We start from the raw sequence: 11495 nt of genomic DNA on the forward strand, positions 1-11495 counted from the left end.
GACGCCCTGCCTCGCCAAACCGCCTCGCTTCACTGGGGATCCCAAGCTCTGCAGGGGGTTCTTAAATCAGTGTAGCCTCCACTTTGAATGGTTGCCGCAGCAATATCCCTCTGACCGGGCCAAAGTAACCTTTATTATGTCCCATCTGGTGGGAGAGGCCCTGTCCTGGTTGAATCCTCTCTGGGAACGTGACGATCCCGTTGTCTTAAGTCTTCCGGTTTTCTTGGATACTTTTCACAGGGTCTTCAATGAGCCGGGTCGGTAAGCTGCTCTCACCGAGTCACTCTTTAACCTACATCAGGGTTCTCTCATGGTCGGACAGTATGCTATCCGCTTTCGCACTATCTCCTCCGAGCTCGACTGGAATAACACGGCTTTGGTAGGGGCATTCTGGCGCGATCTTTCAGGCAGAATAAAAGATGAACTCGCAGGTCGAGATACCCCACCCACCTTAGAGGACCTTATCTCGCTGGCTACCTGCATTGACCTACGCTTCCAGGAGCGCTCGGGAGTCAGCAAGAGACAGGAGGTCCACCAGACCAGCTTCCCTTCTCACCCGTTCTGCCAGTCCTCGTTCGGCCGGGTCCCCTTCCCCGGTCCAGAGGGTCCACTCCTGGAGATTCCGGCTCCAGACCAGCCATGCTAACAATATCCTAATGTGTTGGCAGGAAGAATGCTGCGTAAAATACATTTTTGTCACTTTTTTACATGCTTTTGTTGCGTATATTCCCCAACACATTAGTATGGGTGAAATACACTGCAATAATTTACATTATGCGGATTTTAATGTGCTGCAAATCTGCAAGGAAAAAATAAGCAACGTGTACATGACACTTCAGGGATCTCATTCACTTCACTTTTACTGTAAAACCTTGCATATTTTCCACCACAAAAAGCATGTACACATAGAGACTGAATAATTTATACTTATTGGGCCGCAGAGATTATACTTAGATGGGAACAGTGCTGCTTATCACTTTATATTTTGATCGATGTGTGGGCGTGGCTAATAGCATAATAATGCTGGGGTGCATACATACAGTTGTCAAAAAGTGTTTGCCCACTTCCTGATTTCCTATTTTTTTGCATGTTAGTCACACTTAACCCCTTCACCCCCAAGGGTGGTTTGCACGTTCATGACCGGGCCAATTTTTACAATTCTGACCACTGTACCTTTATGAGGTCATAACTCTGGAACGCTTCCATGGATCCCGGTGATTCTGACAGTGTTTTCTCGTAACATATTGTACTTCATATTAGTGGTAAAATTTCATTCAAATAACTTGCGTTTATTTGTGAGAAAAACGGAAATTTGGCGAAAATTTTGAAAATTTTGCAATTTTCCAACTTTGAATTTTTATGCCCTTAAATCACAGAGATACGGCACACAAAAAACTTGATAACTAACATTTCCCACATGTTTACTTTACATCAGCACAATTTTGGAACCAAAATTTTTTTTTGTTAGGAAGTTATAAGGGTTAAAAGTTGACCAGCGATTTCTCATTTTTACAACACCATTTTATTTTTAGGACCACATCACATTTGAAGCCACTTTGAGGGGTCTATATGATAGAAAATACCCAAAAGTGACACCATTCTAAAAACTGCACCCCTTAAAGTGCTCAAAACCACATTCAAGAAGTTTATTAACCCTTTAGGTGCATCACAGGAATTTTTTTGAATATTTAAAAAAAAATGAACATCTAACTTTTTTTCATAAAAAAAATACTTCAGGTTCAATTTTTTTTATTTTACCAAGGGTAACAGGAGAAATTGGACTGCAAAAGTTATTGTGCAATTTGTCCTGAGTACGCAGATACCTGATATGTGGGGGGGAACCACTGTTTCGGTGCATGGCAGAGCTCAGAATGGAAGGAGCGCCGTTTGACTTTTTCAATGCAAAATTGGCTGGAATTCAGATTGGACGCCATGTCACGTTTGGAGAGTCCCTGATGTCCCTAAACAGTGGAAACCCCCTACAAGTGACCCCATTTTGGAAACTAGACCCCCCAAGGAACTTATCTAGATATGTGGTGAGAACTTTGAACCCACAAGGGCTTTACAGAAGTTTATAACGTACAGCGGTACAATTAAAAAATCATATTTTTTCCACAAAAATGATCTTTTCACCCCAATTTTTATTTTCCCAAGGGTAATAGGACCCTAAAAGTTATTGTGCAATTTGTACTGAGTACGCTGATACCCCACATGTGGGGGTAAACCACTATTTGGGCGCATGGCAGAGCTCGGAAGGGAAGCAGCGCCATTTGACGTTTTTGGCTGGAATTGAGATCGGACACCATGTCGCGTTTGGAAAACCCCTGATGTACCAAAACAGTGGAAACCCCCCACAAATGACACCATTTTGGAAACTAGACCCCCTAAGGAACTTATCTAGATGTGTGGTGAGAACTTTGAACTCCCATGGGCTTCACAGAAGTTTATAACATAAAGCCATACAATTAAAAAATCATATTTTTTCCACAAAAATGATCTTTTCACCCTCAATTCTTATTTTTCCAAGGGTAACAGGACCCTAAAAGTTATTGTGCAATTTGTCCTGAGTACGCTGATACCCCACATGTGGGGGTAAACCACTATTTGGGCGCATGGCAGAGCTCGGAAGGGAAGCAGCGCCATTTGACGTTTTTGGCTGGAATTGAGATCGGACACCATGTCGCGTTTGGAAAACCCCTGATGTACCAAAACAGTAGAAACCCCCCACAAATGACACCATTTTGGAAACTAGACCCCCTAAGGAACTTATCTAGATGTGTGGTGAGAACTTTGAACCCCCATGGGCTTCACAGAAGTTTATAACATAAAGCCATACAATTAAAAAATCATATTTTTTCCACAAAAATGATCTTTTCACCCTCAATTCTTATTTTTCCAAGGGTAACAGGACCGTAAAAGTTATTGTGCAATTTGTCCTGAGTACGCTGATACCCCACATGTGGGGGTAAACCACTATTTGGGCGCATGTCAGAGCTCGGAAGGGAAGCAGCGCCATTTGACGTTTTTGGCTGGAATTGAGATCGGACACCATGTCGCTTTTGGAAAACTCCTGATGTACCAAAACAGTGGAAACCCCCCACAAATGACACCATTTTGGAAACTAAACCCCCTAAGGAACTTATCTAGATGTGTGGTGAGCACTTTGACCCCCCCAGTGCTTCACAGAAGTTTATAATGCCCGGGCGTGAAAATAAAAAATTCGTATTTTTTCCACAAACATGATCTTTTAGTCACCATTTTTTTATTTTCCCAAGGGTACCAGGAGAAATTGGACCCCAAAAGTTGTTGTCCAATTTGTCCTGAGTATGCTGATACCCCATATGTGGGAGAAAACTACTGTATGGGCACACGTCGGGGCTCGGAAGGGAAGTAGTGACGTTTTGGAATGCAGACTTTGATGGAATGGTCTGCGGGTGTCATGTTGCCTTTGGAGAGCCCCTAATGTACCTAAACAGTGGAAACCCCCCACAAATGACCCCATTTTGAAAACTAGACCCACTAAGGAACTTATCTAGATGTGTGGTGAGCACTTTGAACCCCCAAGGGCTTCACAGAAGTTTATAATGCCAGGGCATGAAAATAAAAAAATCGTATTTTTTCCAGAAACATGATCAATTAGTCCCCAATTTTTTCATTTTCCCAAGGGTAACAGGAGAAATTGGACCCCCAAAAGTTGTTGTCCAATTTGGCCTGAGTACGCTGACACCCCATATGTGGGAAAAAACTACTGTATGGACACACGTCGGGGCTCGGAAGGGAAGCAGTGACGTTTTGGAATGCAGACTTTGATGGAATGGTCTGCGGGTGTCATGTGCGTTTGGAGAGCCCCTGATGTACCTAAACTATTGAAACTCCCCACAAGTGACCCCATTTTGGACACTAGACCCCCCACGGAACTTATCTAGATGTGTGGTGAGCACTTTGAACCCCCAAGTGCTTCACAGAAGTTTATAACACTCGGACGTGAAAATAAAAAAATCATTTTTTTCCACAAAAATGATATTTTTGCCCCCAATTTTTTATTTTCCTAAGGGTAACAGGAGAAATTGGACCCCAAAAATTGTTTTGCAATTTGTCCTGAGTAGGCTGATACCCTACATGTGGGGGTAAAACACTGTTTGGGCGCATGGCAGAGCTTGGAAGGGAAGGAGCACCATTTGACTTTTTCAACTCAGAATTGGCTGGAATTGAGATCAGACGCCATGTTGCATTTGGAGAGCCCCTGATGTGCCCAAACAGTGGAAACCCCCCAATTATAACTCCAACCCTAACCCCAACACACCCCTAACCCTAATCTGAGCCCTAACCCTAGCCCTAACCCTAACCCTAGCCCTAACCCTAGCCCTAACCCTAACCCTAGCCCTAACCCTAGCCCTAACCCTAACCCTAACCCTAATGGGAAAATGGAGATAAATACTTTTTTTTTAATTTTATTATTTTTCCCTAACTAAGGGGGTGATATCGGGGGGTTTGATTTACTATTTATGGCGGTTTTTATATTTGGCAGCTGTCGCACGCTAAAAGACGCTTTTTATTGTAAAAATAGTTTTTGCATCACCACATATTGAGAGCTATAATTTTTCCGTATTTTGACCCACCGAGTCATGTGAGGTCTTATTTTTTGCGGGACGAGTTGACGTTTTTATTGGTACCATTTTCGGGCACGTGACATTTTTTGATCGCTTTTTATTCCTATTTTTGGGACGCAGAATGAACAAAAACCAGCGTTTCATGAATTTCTTTTGGGGGGGGTGCGTTTACACCGTTCCGCGTGCGGTAAAATTGGTAAAGCGGTTTTATTCTTCGGTTCAGTACGGTTACAGCGATACCTCATTTAGGTCTTTTTTTATGTTTTTGTCGGTTTTATGCAATGAAAACTATTTTATATAAAAAATAATTATTTTTGCATCGCTTTATTCTGCGAGCTATAACTTTTGTATTTTTTCGCTGATGATGCTGTGTGGTAGCTCGTTTTTTGCGGGACAAGATGACGTTTTCAGAGGTACCATGGATATTTATATGTGTCTTTTTGATCACGCGTTATTACACTTTTTGTTTGGCAGTATGATAATAAATCATTATTTTTTGCTTCGTTTTTTATTTTAATTTTTTAAGGGGTTCACTAAAGGGGTTAACTAATGGGACAGTTTTATAGGGCGGGTCATTATGGACGCGGCGATACCTAATATGTGTACTTTTATTGTTTTGTTTTTTTTATTATTTCCAAAAAATGGATTTATTGGGGGAATATTTTTTATTTTTTTTCTAATTTATTTGGCGATTTTTTTTTAATTATTTTAACACTTTTTTTATTTTTTTTTTTACTTTATTAAATAGTCCCAGGTGGGACATCACTGTCCTGTGACAGATCGCTGATCTGTCACATCACAGATCACTGTGACAGATCAGCGATCTGACACAGGCACTGCAGAAGGCTTCCTCATGCCTGCGCTTTGCAGGCACTGAGGAAGCCAGCTTCCTCAGGCCCCCGAAAGCCCCCGTCGCCATCTTGGATTCGGGGGCCTGGAGGAAAGGAGTCCCCCGCAGCAGCGCTGCACATTGCGCTGCCGTGGGGGGCTCAGGGAAGCACGGAGGGAGCCCCCTCCCTGCCGATGCTTCCCTTTAACCCCCGGTACACCGCGATCGTGTTTGATCGCGGTGTGCAAGGGGTTAACGTGTCGGGGGCGGTCCGTGACCGCCCCTGACGCATTGTGCCGGGTGTCAGCTGTGATAATCAGCTGACACCCGGCCGCGATCAGCGGCGCTCACCACGTGGGCGCCGCTGATCGCGCCGACGTACTATCCCGTCCATGGGCATAGGGGCCCAGGTCCCATGGACGGGATAGTACGTCAGATGGCAGAAAGGGGTTAAATATGTCAGATAACCAAACAAATGTAAATCTTAGACAGAGATAACACAAGTGAACACAAAATGCAGTTTTTAAATGAAGGTATTTAATATTAAGGGAAAAAGAAATCCAAACCTACAGGGCCCTGTGTGAAAAAAGTGATTGCCACCCCATCCTTAAATCATAAATTAACTGCGGATTATCATATTTTTGGGAAGCTCAGTTCAAATTCCCTAGCCACACCCAGGCCTAATTACTGCCACAACTGTTCTCAATCAAGAAATCACTTAAAAAAGTGATAAGCAGACCGAAAGATCCTCAAAAGCTAGCCAGCAAGTCGCAATTTAAAGAAATTCTGGAACAAATTAGAAACAAAGTAATTAAGATCTCTTAGTCTGTGAAAGGTAATAAAGCCATTTCTAAAGCTTTGGGACTCCAGCAAACCACAGTGATAGCTACTATCCACAAATTGGGAAAACATGGAACAGTGGTGAACTTTCCAAGAGTGGCAGGCCGACTAAAATTACCCCACGGACTTAGTGTTAACTCATCCAAGCCGTCACAAAAGACCCCACAACAACATCTAAAGAACTGCGGGCCTCACTTGCCTCAGTTAAGATCTGTGTTTATGACTCCACCATAAGAAAGAGACTGGGCAAAAATGGGCTGCATGGCAGAATTCCAAACAAAAACCACTGCTGAGCAATAAGAACAAAACGCTCATCTCAGTTTTGCCAGAAAACATCTTGATGATTCCAAAGTCTTTTGGGAGAATACCCTGGGGACTGACGAGACAAAAGTTTAACTTTTTGGTTGGCGTATGTCCCATTTCATCTGGCGTAGAAGTAACACAGCATTTCAGAAAAGGAACATCATACCAATAGTAAAATATGATGGTGGGAGTGTGATGGTCTGGGGCTTTTTTGCTGCTTCAGGACCTGGTAGACTTGCTGTGGTAAATGGAAACATGAATTCTGCTGTCTACCAAAAAATCCGCAAGCAGAATGTCGGGCCATCTGTTGGTGACCTCAAGCTGAAGCACATTTGAGTTATGCAACAGGACAATGATCCAAAAGACACCAATAAGTCCACCTCTCAATAGCTTAAGAAAAACAAAACTAAAAGTACTGTCACACTTAGCGATGTACCAGCGATCCCGACCAGCAATATGACGCTGTCAGGATCGCTGGTACATCGCTTAAGTGGTCGCTAGTGAGCTGCCATACCGGCAGATCTCACCAGCGACATCGCTGGGGACGGGGATCGCTACTTACCTGTCACACCAGGCGATCCTGCGTCCTCCCGCCCGCGTCCACGCTCGTCGCTCGTCTCTCCACAGGAAGCGCCGCAGGAAGCTGACGACGAGAAACAGTCCTGAACGTTCTCGCGCGATCAGCGATAACCAGCGGGGGAGCCGGTCGTAGGTAAGTATCAGACACAGCGATATCGCTAGCAATATTGCCATAACGTCACAAGTTATAGCGATATTGCTAGCGATATCTCTTAGTGTGACAGGCCCTTAAAAAAGACTTTGGAGTGGCCTAGTCAAAGTCCTGACCTTAATCTGATTGAGAGGCTGTGACATGACCTTAAAAAGGCAGTTCATGCTCGGAATACCTCCAGTGTGGATGAATTACATCAATTTTGCAAAGACGAGTAGACCAAAATTCCTCCAGAGCATTGTAAAAGACTCATTGCCTGTTATTGCAAACGCTTGATTGCAATTATTGCTGCTAAGGGTAGTCCAACCAGTTATTAGGTTTAGGGGGCAATCATTTTTCACACAGGGCCCTGTAGAATTCGATTTAATTTTCCCTTAATAATAAAGACCTTCATTTAAAAACTGCAATTTGTGTTTGTGTTATCTTTGTCTAATATTTAAATTTGTTTGGTGATCTGAAACATTTAAGTGTGACAAACATGCAAGAAAATAGGAAATCAGGAAGGAAGCAAACACTTTTCCACACAACTGTATCTGTAGTCGGGCACAGTGCAAGGTAGACGCTCGTACGTATACAATGTATGTGACCTTGTTATTTTCAAGGCTGCTGTGATCATCGTGACAAGGCGAGTTGTGGCTGGAAGATGTTAACATGATGGTCTGTCCAGTTAGAGAAAAAGCAACAGAAAATGGCTCTAATCAGATGAGATGTCAGCTGTAAGTACATGGATATAATGTTGCAAAACTCTTTTTGCTCATCCACCATCACTATAATGATACTTCACAGGTCCCCCATTGGTTTCTTCACTTCATGCTCTGTGTAAGGTTTCGGGATTTTCCTTTGAGCCGGTTTGCCCTTGTCCAAGATGGAGTCTTGTGCCTCGCCCTATCCTGGAACTTTCTGTCTGTTCTGCTATTTAAGTCCAGCTAAGAAGTTCCTCTTTGCCTGAGTATTTTGTTGCTGCTGGCTTATAAGCTTCCTCCTGGTCTGCTTCTGGAGTTCCTGCCGCTGCTGCTCGTTACTCTGTGCTCTGCCTCCCACTTACCGCTGCCTTCATTCTTCTGTGCGGCTTCCTGATCCTGGCTGGTGCTACTTATTGTCTGGACTTCTAGTGTGGAGCTATTCATCTTTGGAACTGATATGGTCAGTAAGAGATTCTGACATCGTTAATGTTAGGCGTCGGGTTCCTGCCGCTACACAGCAGGAATCCAGAGCCTTGCACCCAGCAGTCTGCCATTCTTCTTCAGCCACAGTGGAGCCTGCTCAGCAGATTCGTCGGTCCCGGTGCTCTGTTCAGGCCAACTCCGTGGGTTTGCTTGCTGCTGCCACCTCTGGCACAGCTATGACAATGCAGGCTGCTCAGCAGCGAGAGTCTCCAGGGACTAAGTCCTCATGTCGGGCCACTGAGCATGCCCGTGGAGTGATCTCCCATTGGAGATCGAGGGTCACGTGCTCAGGTCCTGCTCGTGTTCGGATTGGCCCATCCGAGAAGCCAGGAAGGTCCCGAACGCCCGTGGCTATAAAAGGCTCACATGGCTGCTCGCCCTTGCGCTAGGATAGACTGTATTTACAGACTATAAGATGTGAGAGATGTATGCACGTATGAATGTCGCTGGTGACTGACTCATTATGAAACCCCTACCCTTGGTACGCATGTGTTGTGCAGCTTAGCTTGCTAGCGCCCAGGCTTAGGTGTAGGTAGGTCAGGGTTTGAGTCAGACATTGGTCCTCACCAGTGATCCAGCATGCCTCAGTGCACGTGCTCCACACTCCACAGCCAGCGTCTTTAGCGGCGCCGGTGGCAGCGACGCCGCGCGCTCAGTGGGCCTAGAGGGACTCTAACCTTGTGTCCTTGGGGTAGCGTTCTGTGGCCGTACACTGTGCACTCTTTTAGCCGAGCTCTGTGAGCACAAACAGGCTCCGGCATTTATGTTCAGCGGTAGTGCGGCTCTGTGAAGCAACAGAGTCCGCCCCCGTACACACCGGGTGACGATAACCCACGTGTGTTTCTTATAGTGTACCGCCATATAGCGTCCGCCATTACTGAGCAGCAGGTTACCACCCCTGCATGGTGGACCCCGGGCTGCGAACACACCTTATTACCATCTTTATTATTTGGTGCGTTCTGCCAGCCCTAACAGTTATCACTTCTTGGACTGTGTTCTGTGTGGCCTGCCATGCTGGACTTGATCAGGACTTTTCAGCCCTAAAGGTACATTTAGTAATTTTCTCCTATTAATGCTCCACCTGTGAATTGCTGGACTTCTACGTTAAATGCTGTGAGCACTCTTGCTCATACTATTGCTGGACTTCTACGTTAAGTGCCATACTTACTCACGCTTCATATTTCTGCTGGACGTGTGAGTATTAGCGGTCTCACCCCGCTATTCATTTCTACATTGTGCTGTGCACTTCGTTACTATTGCAGGAAGTTCTGCTAGTTTTGGTTCAATTTCTTATTTTGTTAAATATACTCAACTTTAGTCTCAGTTACATTTTATCCCACGCAATTAGGTTCCTTAGTACCCACATAATTGTTACACTCTGTATGGATGGGTACGTGACCGCTTCAGCCAATCACTGCCCGCCGTTAGTGAACAACATGCCACTGCTACAACAAATGATTGACTGCATTGTTTCTATGTCTGTTCAGACTGGAAATGTTATAAATAGAGAATTCAGAGAGCTGGAAGCACTGAGAGGTAGGGGGATGAGTAAGCTATTACTTTTAGTCATTCTAGGAGGTTTTTTTTTAACAAAAGAGCCCCCACAACCCCTTTAAAGTTCATAACAAAATACAAAATAATTTCCAATATGGAAATACAGACAGCAAATAAACATGTTCTTGACTACAGTAAATCTTTATTGCTTCACTTTATATTGTACGTAAATCCTTCACATCCTGCATCATGATAAACATTTTTTACTATCTTTGCCTAAAAACATAATGGCATGCAAAAAAAGAGGAATATGGTGGTTCAGAGTCTGCACTGCCCAAGGTTCGAAGGTGTAGTCACACACACGGTTAAAGCATGAATGTGGGTTATTGTGTTAACGCATTTCAAGGTTTCCACACCTCTTCATCAGGACCAAACCACAATGATCAATGTGGATTGGTCCTGATGAAGAGGTTTGGAAACCTGGAAATGCGTTGGCTCAGTAAATCACATTCATGCTTAAACCTTGTGACGACACCTTTGAACCTTGGGCAGCACGGACTCTGAACCACAATATTCCTTTCTGCATGGCACTTTATTGGTGGCTCAGCAGCAGCTTTACAAGCTTTTATAGGAATAAAGTTCCAGAAAAAAGGGGTTAAAATTAATACTAAAAGCAATCAGCAGGTATACTCCAATAATACTTGCAAACAAAGAAAGAAACCCAGGAGTATCAAGCACCATATATAAATCATATTAAATTTATTGAATATATTCATGAATATTAATCACATAAAGTGCAAAGTACCACTCTAATAATCAAACCCAAAAGAGCCTAGCAATAACATTCCAACTAGAAGGAGTTTCACCCGAATAAATCTTTGTAACTGGTCACACCAAGCAGCCCCAATGCGCATTGGGGCTGCTTGGTGTGACCAGTTACAAAGATTTATTTGGGTGAGACTCCTAGTATTGGATTGTTATTGCTAGGCTCTTTTGGGTTTGATTATTAGAGTCGTACTTTGCTGAATATGTGTACCCAGAGTGGCATATAGATGTTTCCATTATATGTCTGATACTAGTGAAATATTATAATAGCAAGTGTTGCTATAAGATATTTTATATGATCTCAGTGTTCCCGATCTATAACTATTGCAACTGTGTTGGACTTTATGTCTTGTGTCCTTCACATCTTCTAGATTTTTATATAACTTTTTATAATGTATTATGTGATTAATATATTCAATAAATTTAATATGATTTATATATGGTGCTTGATACTCCTGAGTTTCTTTTTTTGTTTGCAAGCATTTATAGGAGTTGTGCCTGTCACAACCCTATCAGATGAGCGTAACTACAATATGTTATTTCATTTGTTTATCAGATAAGACCCTATTTGGGATTTCTGTCTTTCCAGCTTTATTATTTGATTTAAAAGCATAATGACTCTCTCACCATTACTCATTAAAAGTACTGATCGATTAGCCATTTTTAGCAACTGAATCCCCGGCTGACCCAGTTGGTTG

The sequence above is a fragment of the Dendrobates tinctorius genome, unplaced genomic scaffold (assembly GCF_039654945.1).
Source record: "Dendrobates tinctorius isolate UK_male_01 unplaced genomic scaffold, ASM3965494v1 ptg000250l, whole genome shotgun sequence".
Lineage (NCBI taxonomy): Eukaryota > Metazoa > Chordata > Amphibia > Anura > Dendrobatidae > Dendrobates > Dendrobates tinctorius.